At 50.7% G+C, this 12,292-nt stretch overlaps 1 protein-coding gene across 4 annotated transcripts in view; it reads left to right on the top strand.

The window, feature by feature from the left end:
* LOC135903229 (PAX-interacting protein 1-like) overlaps positions 1-12,292 on the top strand; it is a 163,087-nt gene that overhangs the window by 103,039 nt on the left and 47,756 nt on the right. For all 4 annotated transcript variants that reach the window (XM_065433639.2, XM_065433640.2, XM_065433638.1 and 1 more), the window contains exon 3: positions 7,705-7,753. The gene's annotated coding sequence lies outside the window, so the exon portion shown is untranslated. The remainder of the gene's footprint in view (positions 1-7,704; positions 7,754-12,292) is intronic.

The raw sequence follows: 12,292 nt of genomic DNA, 5'->3' as shown, positions 1-12,292 counted from the left end.
TCTCTCTCCTTCTGCAGCTCCTCTCCTCATCCTCTGTGCGATGTCCATTTGAACGAAATGAATTTATTCTACAAGTTATTATTGATCGTGGCCTCTTATTTCTCGCCCTTGAACAGAGCTCTCATAATTTTGTTTGAATTACTGTGACCGGCCAACCACGCGCGCGCTTTTATAGTTTCTTTTTTCTTCTTTACTTTTGCGTTTATCTTCAGAATGCTCGTTTTTTCTTCTTTTTTTGCACGTTGCCTCTCGCCCCTCGACTCTCCGCCTATTTCTTTGTGTAGACACGTGCCGTACTACAGCACTACCACCACCACCACCACCACAGCCACTATCATCATCATCGTGAAGACCAGCGCCGAATCGCCATTTAAGGTTCCTGCGTGCCCCGCCGCTCTTGGCACGTCACTACCGCTGCAAGATGGCGAACCCGCGACCTCGCACGCAGCAGCAGCGTGCCGCACCGCAAGCCGCTCCCTGCTTTCGCTGGAAGCGAAAGTTCGGCCATTTCGAGCGCGTCGAAGGGCATGCGCGGAGAAGCTCCCACACGCGAGATTTTTTTTTGTGGGGCACGTGATTTTGCGCGCCACCGGCAACCAACAATTGTAACGGATGCCGTCTTTCTGGCCCACACTTTTCTTGGCTTTAAGCTAAAAGGCGCCCTCTGTAAGCGAAGAAAATTCGTCCTTTTTCAATGCCCAAGCGTTGCACAATTTGTTAAAGAAGTGTTCGTCAAGAAGTCACGCGCCCACTCGTAGCCATTGCCGAGGTCATGCACGATGAGATCTTCGTATAGTGTCGCATGGTGGTTGTTTGTACTATACGTAGATGAATGATAACAGCATACGGCCGTTATCCGTCTACTACGCCGGAACACATAGTGCGTTTTGAAGTGGTTATTATATGCGAAAAGCCTATGTTTAAGTTGTGAGTAAAAGACATGCGCTATATGCCTCAAGACTAATACATAAGATTTTTGTATAACTTACGGGAACGTGCAGTTGTAAAATTGTCGTTATGTACAGAGGAAAAATGTGCAAAATCTGCGGGCTTAGATTTTAACGCACTCCTGCTAATCATTATCGCAGCAAATGCCTTTCTTACTTGCTAAACTTAGCGGGCTACGTCAATGGACAAAACCGGAAGCCGTCCAGGGCCTATGTTTGTAAGCAGTGAAATGGTCTATTTATTAAGAAAAGGGAGGGGCCTGAAGGTACATAAAACGACCGTATGTACGCGGCGGTGTTACCTTGCAAGAAGCGTGGCTCAGCCCCAGGCCCAGGCGGGTCGCCCGATGAGTTTTTATTTAATCTTCTATAAAACGTAATTCGTGTCACTTTCATGTGCGTTATCAGCCGCTGCTTCGAGAACTTCGAATTTCCGGTTAGTTTTCGCAACGGTCCCATGTGCTTGTACCCAAGCGCGATCTATCATCAGTTCGTCCAGAGGAATGGAGGCCAATCACGCTTCTCAATACTGATTACAAAACCTTTACAGATGTTATCGCTCGACGTTTGGGAAGCTTGACCATAAGGAATGTTTGGTCCCTGGCAGAGAGATACAGTCTCTCGTTCGTTACGCGTGACATGACATACACGCTGACCAGGTCAGCACGTGGTATCTTAGTTTAACTAGATCAAGAAAAGGCATTCGATTACCTCGAACGTATCTACATATTTAGTGTAGTAACCTAGTTTGGTTTTTCGTCAAATTTGTTGAACTTATTAGGAATGCCTACTCGAATATCCGAACTACGCTGTTTCTCGGTGATCGTGAGAGTGCACCATTTCCCGTTGCTCGTGGCATTCGTCAAGGTGCCCTCTATCCGCAGTGCTCCTTGTATTTTCAGCCTTGAGCCATTTCTGCGCTCTGCTAATGGGAGATCGTTACGTGCGCGGCCTCCCATCGCCTGGTAACAGTGTTGTGAAAGGTGACAGGCTTCCTCGGTGACAATCATGCTTTCTAGATAATAAACAAAATGCTGAACTTGCCTTCACCGTTGTGCATCCCTCTTTGTGTAATCATCCCTCGTCCCACCTTTACGGCCCCTCTTCCCCTCCCTCAAAAGAGTACAGCAGGCTATATAGTATTCTTGCTCAGGCCGACCTCTCCCATCAGATGATCGAACCATCCCTCTCTGTCGGAAAAAAACTCACACTTGTATCACTAAAGACATATGCAACTACAATACAGGTTTCCTTCTCTTGGTGGCACAGAGTTCCAAATCATAAGGAGCGAGCGCCTGGCGAAAAGCTGCTACCTGCAGGTTGAAAACCGCCCGGCGCCCGCCGGTCACATCTCATTCAGACAGATGCACAGTGCACGCAAAAAAAGCACAATAGCAACGCCGACGATTCTTTGAGTACAGTGATTGAAGTGCGGTAAATGCGCTTTGCGTGCATCGGTCAAAACTCAAGCAGAGTTAAAGAAAAATAAAACAGTTATATCACATAGACAATTCGACGGAAACGTACATCTGGCGTGGTTGCTCAGTGGCTATATGGTGTTGGGCTGCTGAGCACGAGGTCGCCGGATCGAATCCCGGCCATGGCGGCTGCATTTCGGTGGGGGCGAAATGCGAAAACACCCGTGTACTTAGTTTTAGGTGCTCGTTGAGTCACAGCTTGGTGACTTGGAGGAGGCGGAAAACAGGGAAATATGGGTAAGTGCGTGTGTACCGTGGTGCGTTCGCGTTTAAACGTATCACTCGTTAATATAGTGAATTATAGAAGTGTTTCCTCACTGCGCCCTTCGGACATCGAGTCTGCTGGTTCGCGGCTTTTAGCTCGCTCGAACGCGGTCCCCGTGCAGGCAGCGTTGAAGACTGGCAACATGCACCACGCATTCCACGCGTTGTTGAGTTTCACTGCCGCGGCCGTATAAACCCTTTTACCTGACTTCCAGCGGGGAGCCAGTATAACGCGACGTCACGAACGAACGAGCGAGCGAGCGAGCGAACGAACGAACGAAGCGCTTATTAGAAAAACCGCGCAGATAAGTCGCTGTCTATTCGAATGACATAAACACAAGGCAATTGGACAGGCAAACATAACCATGACGTCATCAGCAGGAGCTATTCGATTCCTGCTGAGTGCCAACCGACGATGCCAAAGGAAGGCGTCGACGTTGGCAGCCTTTCTTGATCGCATCCATGCATCGACTCTCTTATGCCAACTTTGCCTATGGCCGCTAAGCATCGCTTTTGAAGTCGCCTCTCGTATGCGCACATTCGCAAACTAGTCTTTAGGCCATCGCTTCAAAAAGTCTTTCTTTCTTTCTTTCTTTTTGTTAGCACCGATGCGCAACGTGTGGAATTGCCTCAATTCATTTAACGGTCGAACAGACGCATGCATACCTTGTACCAGTTGATTTCAAACTTGAGAATGTTTGTTTTCCTTAGTATCTGTGGACTTCATACCTCGCTGCTCCCCACTGTAACGTCGCCTGTGCGTTGAAACCTATACATGCATGTTGCTAGGGGAAGTACGGCGACGGATTTCCATCGCGTGCCTCCAGTCATTAATGGCGCGCCCGTACACCATCACGTAGTGACATATCGTATATACCGCACAAGCGAGTCTCAACCGATAATAACCCGTCCTCGCTCGCGCGTGCTCGTACATTTATACCCGAGTACATACATGTATACAAGTGCGAGCGAAGGATCGGCCACCGCCTAAAGCATCGATGACCCGCGTCCCGTGGAAAGCCAAGAAGTTCGGGCTCGCAAATTTATGCGAGCGAACGCGCGTGCCGCGTGCATTCCCGCCGTGCATGGAGAGCGACGGGGCGCGTTGCCAAGTCGGCCTGGCGCGCGCGCGCGCATGCATGTCCGAGAATGGAGGCACACTCGATCGCAAGCTTGTCTTCGGCGCGAAGAAAAATAATGGAGAGCCGGTGATACAACCGCCGATTAAACGCCTGACCCGAAGCAACGGGAGCCATGCATGTAGCGGATGTTTATATACGCTGTCCTCTATGCAGCGGTGGACCGCGAAGGCCCAATAAAAACAGCGCGATCTTTTAGAACCAAGGACGTCTAATTTGTTGGCTGCGCGCTCGTATAACGGCCGTCGGCTCTGTATGCGAGCCATGTGTTCACGTGCTTGTGTGTGTGTGAGAGAGAGAGAAGGAGAGAAAGAAAGAGAGACAGAGATAGGAAACATTATATTGAGATGCTGAAGTCAGAGTCGAGTTGTCTTCCAAGGATGCTGTGGCCGCGAAATGCTCTGGAATGCGGTGCTTGTGGTGCTTGAGCCGCCTCGGCAGGGAGCGCCGCTGGCTAACACGAGCTCCCCGAGGTTAATCTTGCGTACCTGTGCAGAAGTAGCCAATGAAGTGGGGGCATGGGAGTTTCGATGGCCGCCAACGTGTCTTAATCGGTATGCAAGCGAAGCAGGCAGCCATGCGGAACGCATGGGTCTGTCTCGCACGTACCTGCGGCAAGTTCTCGTACACTTTCATTTGCATTTTACCTAATCATTTCATGATTTCTATTAGACATTATAATTTCCTCACGCTTTCTCTTGTTTCACTGTCTCTGTTCCTCGTATAGTTGGCACTAACAACTAGAAAAATCATTAGCCATTCAATTCTGCGAAAGTGGTGGACCAGCGAAGCTGTTTAGCACACGACACGGAGGTGACATTTAATTTTGAACAAAGGCACGATCTCATTTATAGTCTCGATCGGGGGCCATCGTGAGGAATAGCACGCACACTCATTTATTGTCTTGATCGGTGGTCATTATTTCACTCGCAACTGCGATCACATTCTTTGATAATGTCAAGTCGATGCACGTACGCCGCTGGGTGGTCGGTTGGGCCGGATCGGCGTGGCATCGCAAGGGATATGCCTGCAGCACGGAACGCGTAAACCGCGTAAACCCTTTTCGGTACCAACGCATGCACATTGAAATCACCAACAACGACAACAGGGGTAGTGCCACCGCAGCTAATGCACGCGAAGTGAGTAGCCATGAACCTTACGGGAAACGAGAGCGTAAACTTTATTTTCAAATCAATAAGATTTGAGACCAGCATCCTTTTAGTGGGTCTGGGCACCCGCCGCAGACTCGGTTCCGAGACCTTGTCTCGGCCCGCTGGACGGCCTGGAGTTGTGCTGCCAGGTTCGATCTGAGCAGTGCGGTCTTCCAGCGCGAGCGGAGGCTGGTGGTGGAAGAGGCTGAGGGGACGGCACTGCCCGACTTGTTTGTTAACTCCTGACACTCCCATAACATGTGATTAAGTGTGGCAACCTCGCCACATGGTGTGTATCTGTTTGTAGTGTACATGTCTGGATAGATGGCGTGCACGAGTCTGGGGTTTCCGTAAGAATCCGTTCGTAATTGTCTGAAGTGTACTGCTTGCGTGCTGTCTAACCTAGCGTGAGGGAATGGGTACATGCGTCTTTGTAACTGGTAGTGTGTCGTGATGTCGTGGAACCTGGTCATACGAAACTCCCCCGCCCAGGCGTTTGCAGTACCCCGTGGGGGCTCTTCCTCCGATGATGCTCGGTGAGTGAGGCCTCGAGCAACGCGGTGAGCCGCTTCGTTGGGGAGCTCAATCCAGTGTGTGCCGGGATCCATAGCAAATGCCTTCGGTTATCAAACTCGGCCTCTCCCTGGTGTATGAGATGTCGCTGAAGTATTTGATACGCCTCTTGCGAGATGCGCCCATTTGTAAAATTGCGAATTGCCGTTTGCGAATCGCAGATCACGTATGTCGCTTTGGTTTGTGTGAGGGCCAGTGTTACGGCCGCTTCCTCTGCCGCTTCGGCGTGTGCCGTGTTCACGGTGACACTCGTGAGGTGGTTGCCTCGGTGGCTATAGTAACTGCTGCCACGAAACTCTTCCTGTATCGATAACGGGCTGCGTCGGTGAAGACCGCCTCCTTGTCGTTGGAGTAACTTTGGTTCATGTGTTCTGCCCTGGCTTTACGTCTCCCCGTGTGGTGTTGTGGGTGCACGTTGCGAGGCAATGGGGGTACTTATAGTTGCTCGCCGTATGGTTCTTGGAATTTCCGCTTTGATGCTGTGCTGCGTGTGATATGTGATGTCGAGCTTTTCGAGCACGTGTCTGCCCGGGCGGGTCTTGGATAGGCGCTCGAGTTGGGACACTTGTTCCAACTCGAGCGCCTATCCAAGACCCGCCCGGGCGCGTGCCCGGGCGGGCTCCACCCGGGCCTCCACGAGTTCCTCGAGCGTATTGTGTAGGCCTAGTTCTAAGAGCTTGGTGGTGCTGACTCCGGGCGTAAGTCCCAACGCACATTTGTACGCCTTGCGTATGAGGGCGTTGTGCTTGTTTCTTTTCGCTACTCTCCAGTTGTAAAACGCTGCCGCGTACTTCATTTGAGAAATGACGAAGGCTTGTATGAGTCGTATGACGCTACGAGTCATTGCGTTTTTTTTCTTGCTTACACGGGTATGAACCATTGCTCAGGGAGGTATGAGCCATTGATAGCAGTTTTCGACATGCTGTTCTGTGTGTTGTATGCGTGACTATAAAGAATAAGCACTGTTCGCTTCACTTGACTGAGTGCTTGTAGTCTCTGACTGACTCTGACTGACGGGGCTATGAGCCATTGCATTTTCTTTTTTGCTTCCTTGCGGGAGCACTAATGCTTTCGGGGGTATGAACCATTGATGACGATAGTTTTTTGTTCGCGGAGAACAAAAACACATAGAGCCCTAGCCGTATACAGCTTCGCTGTAAAATGGAACCCCTCAGATCCATTTGTTCTTTTCGCTTAATACTATTCTTTCTCGTATTACTCGAAGCACAGCCACTTATCCAGCGGCAGCTGAAAAAGTCTTTCGCAAGTGGCACAACTCGCTGCAATGCACCGGTATTGACCAACTGCGAACGAGAGATCAACGCGTGTTACAAAGTGACGCAATATGCGCAGTGACGCATTGAGTGACGCCAGCAGTTGCGACATGCTTGAATAAGATATTATCCACCAGCAGCAGCCGCTCAATTCATGCCCATCGCACGACCAACGCGTTTGCGGGCGACCTCCAATTACCCGTTTCTCGTGTTAAGTCCTACGCTCCTGTGCTTGCAAGTTTTCCAATCTCATAGCACAACATGATTATCTGCCGTCCTACAGACTGCGCTTCTCTTCCCTTGGCGCCCGTTCTGTTGGCAAATATATGTGCGCACGAGCAATTGCGCTGTCGTCACTACCTTGTTTTGCACTCGATGGGAACATGTGAGTGCCCGCATGCCTGCCGTCACGATCATCGGTGTCTCCTTTTCTTTGCTTGCGCTAGAGTTGGTAGTCTATAGACAAACACAAATGTCCAATCGACGTGTTTTCTGCGGTGATGCGCTGAGCACCTCGCATATTGTGTGCGTGTGCGCGTGAAACCATTTGGAGGCCTTACGAGAACTTGTTTCTCCACGGAGAGCAATTCTGCTCCTTAATGAGGCGCATATGTCGAATGAACGAAATGCTGACTTTGAGAAATGTACATTGTTGGGAGATGTGTTCACAGAGGTGAACGTGTGCAATAGATTTAGAAGGAAAGTCAAGCGTAGATTATAGTTGAAGTGTGGTGCGAAGCTGTTCAATGTCATTTTGTTTGACCCGATTATCCGCGCAGGCAAGCGTGTACCCACGTTCAATCGTTGTGCATGGGCGCATACATAACACATTTACTTTGATATTTGCACGCACAGTAATGCTGATTGTTCTTTTACAGGTGACGTACGGGTAGCCCTCATGGACTAGGCGCAGTGCTGGTGTAGGTGGTAAGTTAGCTTGTGCTGTATTTTTTTTATGTCTGTATACAGAAGCACAATAGGTAACCACGTACGCAACGTTTAGTTGTACATTCGAATGGTCGCTTTCTAGCGCCACCGAGTGCTCGCGCGGTGCAGTTTATACATTCGGCTTTGCGAAATCGAGCTTTCCGAGTACACACGCTTGGTTTATTCAGAGTGCCGCGCGCTACAAATCAGAGTGCTCGGAAACGCTCTCGCGAAAGGTCTTACGACCTAGGTGCGACAGAATCCCGATCCCCTGGCTCTTTCGATTGTCCCGGGAGCAGCTAAACGTTCGTCTGTGGCAGGTTTTCGAATGTACCATCAAAGTAGGCAGGTAATGTACGTGTGGCATAAAACTTCAGTTTCCGGCAAAGCTTGTTGAACTGAGCGGTACCAGTTCGAATGGCTTAGGCTGTCCAGCTTTCCACTTATTTCTTTATTGACGCGTCGCAGTATACCGCTCTTGGAGTTTATATGAGTGGTGAGAGAGGCTTCAACGCTCGGCTCTACCATATGGTGTGATGTGAACGTGAGTGTGCGAAATGCGTTTGCACGAGCACATTTTGTGTGGACACGTTAATTTTACGTGTATTGGGTGTACATTGCCCACAGGCCGTACTAACCAACGTTGTACAGCGCATTGTACTATTGTTTAGTCACCTTCCATTTACGTCTCCAATTTTACCCCTGCACCGCGGCGATAAGTAGGAGGGTATCGACACTCGCTTTGGAACGACTTTTGCTCCTCAATCTATCAACTCTCCCACCCTGGTACCTCCTCCCCTACCTGCCCTTTGTTACTTTCTTTCACACCTTTCCTCTCCGAACTTTAATCGTTCCAACCGTGATGCGAACTCATCATCAGAATAAAAATAAAATATTTCCTCTCTCTCTGTTTTAATGCACTGTGTATATATAACTTTCTAGCTCAAGCCTTAGCGACTACATAGTTTAGTTGGACTTGTGTTTCCACACGAGACTACCCGGTGGTGTAGTTCTATAAACGGCGCGACCACAGTGCGACGAGTATAAGATCAGCTCAACAATGCGTAAGGAATGGAAACGTATCAGCTGCGCGTCGGGGGAAAGACGAAGGAAAGCGACAGGCTCGAAGGGCTCCAGGCGGCGTAAATCTCGCGACTGCAGCGCCGAACTGTACTGAGCTACGCACTACGACAATATTAAATATTTATCCCGTGCGAAAGCAGGCACATGGACAGCACCGTTTCACAACCGTGGGCGCTTCTGGTGATTCCCACGACCTCGTTCCGATGCGGCTCGTGCAATATTTTCGAAGGTAGAAGGCACAGAAAGCTTGAGACGGTCGCAATTTGTTCTTCGATCTCTAAAGCGAAGCTCTCCTATCCGCTTAGATTGCGCGGATACGTGTAGGCGCCCGTACGACGCCGAGGCTCTTTTGCCCGCCTCCGTTCGCTTTTGTTGGAATTCAACGAAACGTGGGCCCGGGCGGGCTACTGCCCCTATACCTGCCATCTCGAAGCACGCGACACGGTCCTGCGCCTGCCCACGTAGGTACCCGTGCGTCGCGATATCGGCGCGCCGTTTTAACGAGTTGGCGATGCATCGCGCTACTTTCTCCGGACCGAATCTGACCGTCGCGCGCGCGATACTTAGACACCGCCGCGGGCAGTTTCGGCTCGCTCGCTCCTTCCAGGCGCCCACGGCCTCATACGCGATTTGGCAGAAACATCGCTGAATCGCGCAGCCGAAAAAAAAACAAGACAAAGAAACAGAGACACCCGCGCGCTTTGGACCGAGACACAGCGAGCGTTTCCAAAGCCGCGCGTTGTGAATATATCGCGATCACTGCCGCGAGCGAGGTCTCTGCTGTCACAATCGGCGAAGTGGGCCGCGACGCCTGTGCAGCGCTCTCGCCTTGTTTCGAAAAATAAGAACAGCTTCGTCTGTACGGCTTAGTCATGCAGCTCATTTAGCAGCACGCAGTCACCATTGCCCTTCTCTATTTCTTTCTTTTTTTTCATATCTTGATCTTTGTTAAATTGCCTCGTCCTATTCCTCCTCTTTCTCTATAGCCAGCCACCCGTGTCGGTCGTTAACGCACATGCCTCGCTTTCTGCTTTTTCGCGGCCTTTGAAGAGAATTACGCGCTTTACGCATCTGGCGAATCTAGCTCGAGAATCACAAATGCCCGCGCACCACTTGAATATCGTGGGATCGCTAACGTCTAAGAAATGGGATCTCGCCACGCGCGGTAGCCTCGGTTCCCGTTTACCTCTCTCGCTTCACGATTCGTTCCGTCCTTGCGTGGCAATAATCGCAGCACCAAGCATTTTTGCAGGCAGCTCTCTTATCCGAACTCTCATCGATAAAGAGGTAAGGATGCGATAAGAGTCGGCGTACGCTTCGCCGAGGAAATAAACGGCGTGACTAGTGCCCCTGAGGCTACACGTTTCCGGTCGTTGTTTCGTATACAGGCCGTCGGCGTCATTTTCACACGTCACGTTAGGGCCGTTAACGCGATAGGGCCGTTAATCACGATTTTAAGGTTGCGCATTGGGAACAGATGGGGAAAGTAATAAGTAGGCGTCGAAAACGTCACGTCAGTCCATTGGTCCCCGTATTGCTACTCTTCGCTCTCGATTGCATGGCTACGAGTCTTACATATATCTCGTTGCGAGAAATTCGTTGGTTGCTGGTGCAACCAACGCAAGCGTGGGACTGTGAGAAAACGCCGCAGTGGGAGACTCCGGATTAATTTAGTTTGACCACCGTGCGGTGTCACTTGACGTGCCCGTACACCTAAGTTACGATAGCGTTCTTGTATACTGGCCCCCATAGAAATCCGGCCGCTGCGGTCGGAAACCGAACCGGCGACCTCGCTCTATACAACAGAACGCCATGGCCACCGAGCCTCCGTGGCTGGTAACAAGACGTGGCCGTAAACAACTTCTCAGCGTTCCGACTCAAGAATACCGTATTTCTGTGTCCCCGTTTATGGCGCCGTTGATAGTTGTGAACCGTTACCAACTTGCCCAGTTTACTGTATTTCTCCTCAAGAATACGGCGATTCGACCATATGTCGACTTTCCGAGCGTGTATAATGTCCGGAACGTGCCCCCCAAAAATTGCGCGTCAGTCCTCTGATTGGAGAAGTCACAGGGTGCGCTTCAGCGAGGCTCCATCAGCGACACCCGTCGCGAAGAATCGGTCAAAAAAGCGTTGCTCCCTTCCAGCGCCTTCCAGCGCTTGATAACGAAACTATAGCCGAGAAGCCTCCGAGGATGGTTCTGCAGTACTGTGACGCAGCAGACTTGTCAAAAAGTATACATGTTAGGGCCAGCAGATTCGCGAAGAGTGGAAGCGTGACCACGCAGTTTGTGAGTCGTCGCCACAGCTTTTTTCTACGGTGCGTGCACATAGTTCAGGTTCAGACGGCAACTGTGTAGGCACAGCCGCGCACAATCACAGCGTCGCAGGTTTCGTTCAAGTTGCGTTGGAGCATTCACAGAGATGAAGACGGACACGAGCAGTTGAGTCGTCATTCTTCGCAACGAACTTTCAGTTCCGCCTTAGCAGACACTCAAAATTGATTGCAAAGTCAGCGCGAAAAAAAAAAAACAGCCGCTTCAATCTGAGCGTCCCCGTTACTCACATCCCCGAGCTCAAAATTTGGCCTCGCGATTTCGTCCGTGATCGAGCGTCTGCGGCGAATTACGTCGCACTTACGACGCAGCGGATGTCAGAGATTTGAGCTGTCGCTCGTGAGAATATGCGTCACCAATTCGTCGCGGATGGACTTCTCGAACCAATAAGAAACGTCGAAAAGGACAAAGCTGTAGACGCGTACGTTAAGCGCGTATGCCGTCACCCGACCGGGAGGCAATTTCCGTGTTTTTTTTCCGCGGGCACGCGACGGCACCCTCGCTCCTCGAGACCGGCCGCAATCCTTCACTCAGATGCCAGCCGCGGGCCGACACGGCCACACTCGGTGCGTGCGATGCCCGGAAACGCGGCGTGCAGGAAAACTGCATGCCGCGATGACCATGTGGAGCACATGAAATGCGCGCCCATTTTTTTTCTTCCTTTTTCTGTTTTTTTTTTCTTGCGCAGTTCTCGTGGGTCGTCTTCGCAGCGGAAATGGGCCGACGCATCCGGCGTTTTTGGTAATTGCGTCTTGAGAGACCAGTCGCGAAAACGTTCCGTCTTTAATAGCGCGGCCCAGCTGCTCGCTGAAGCTGAAGGTGCATAGGCTTGGCCACGGCTGCCATTAGTGCTGTTAGTGATGATGAAGATGATGATGAGGAGGGCGATGATCCTTCCAAGTTTGGCACTTACCCCCATATCATAACTTGTGCTATCGTTTCTAAATGCTTCGTTTTGAATGTTGGCTTTTACCCCTTTTGGTGCTTTGTTGCGTGTTTTCAATCACTCCGGTGTGACCAACGCCCCTCTTGTGTTATGACCGTGCCTCATAAACGTGTTATGAGACAACGACAACAACATACCCTCAGCGGGGCATGAATTGATGATCTTGTACTTCTT

Source organism: Dermacentor albipictus, chromosome 2, assembly GCF_038994185.2.
Source record: "Dermacentor albipictus isolate Rhodes 1998 colony chromosome 2, USDA_Dalb.pri_finalv2, whole genome shotgun sequence".
Classification (NCBI taxonomy): Eukaryota; Metazoa; Arthropoda; class Arachnida; order Ixodida; family Ixodidae; genus Dermacentor; species Dermacentor albipictus.
Note: the sequence above shows the minus strand (reverse complement) of the source record. Positions and strands in the feature narration are given on the sequence as shown.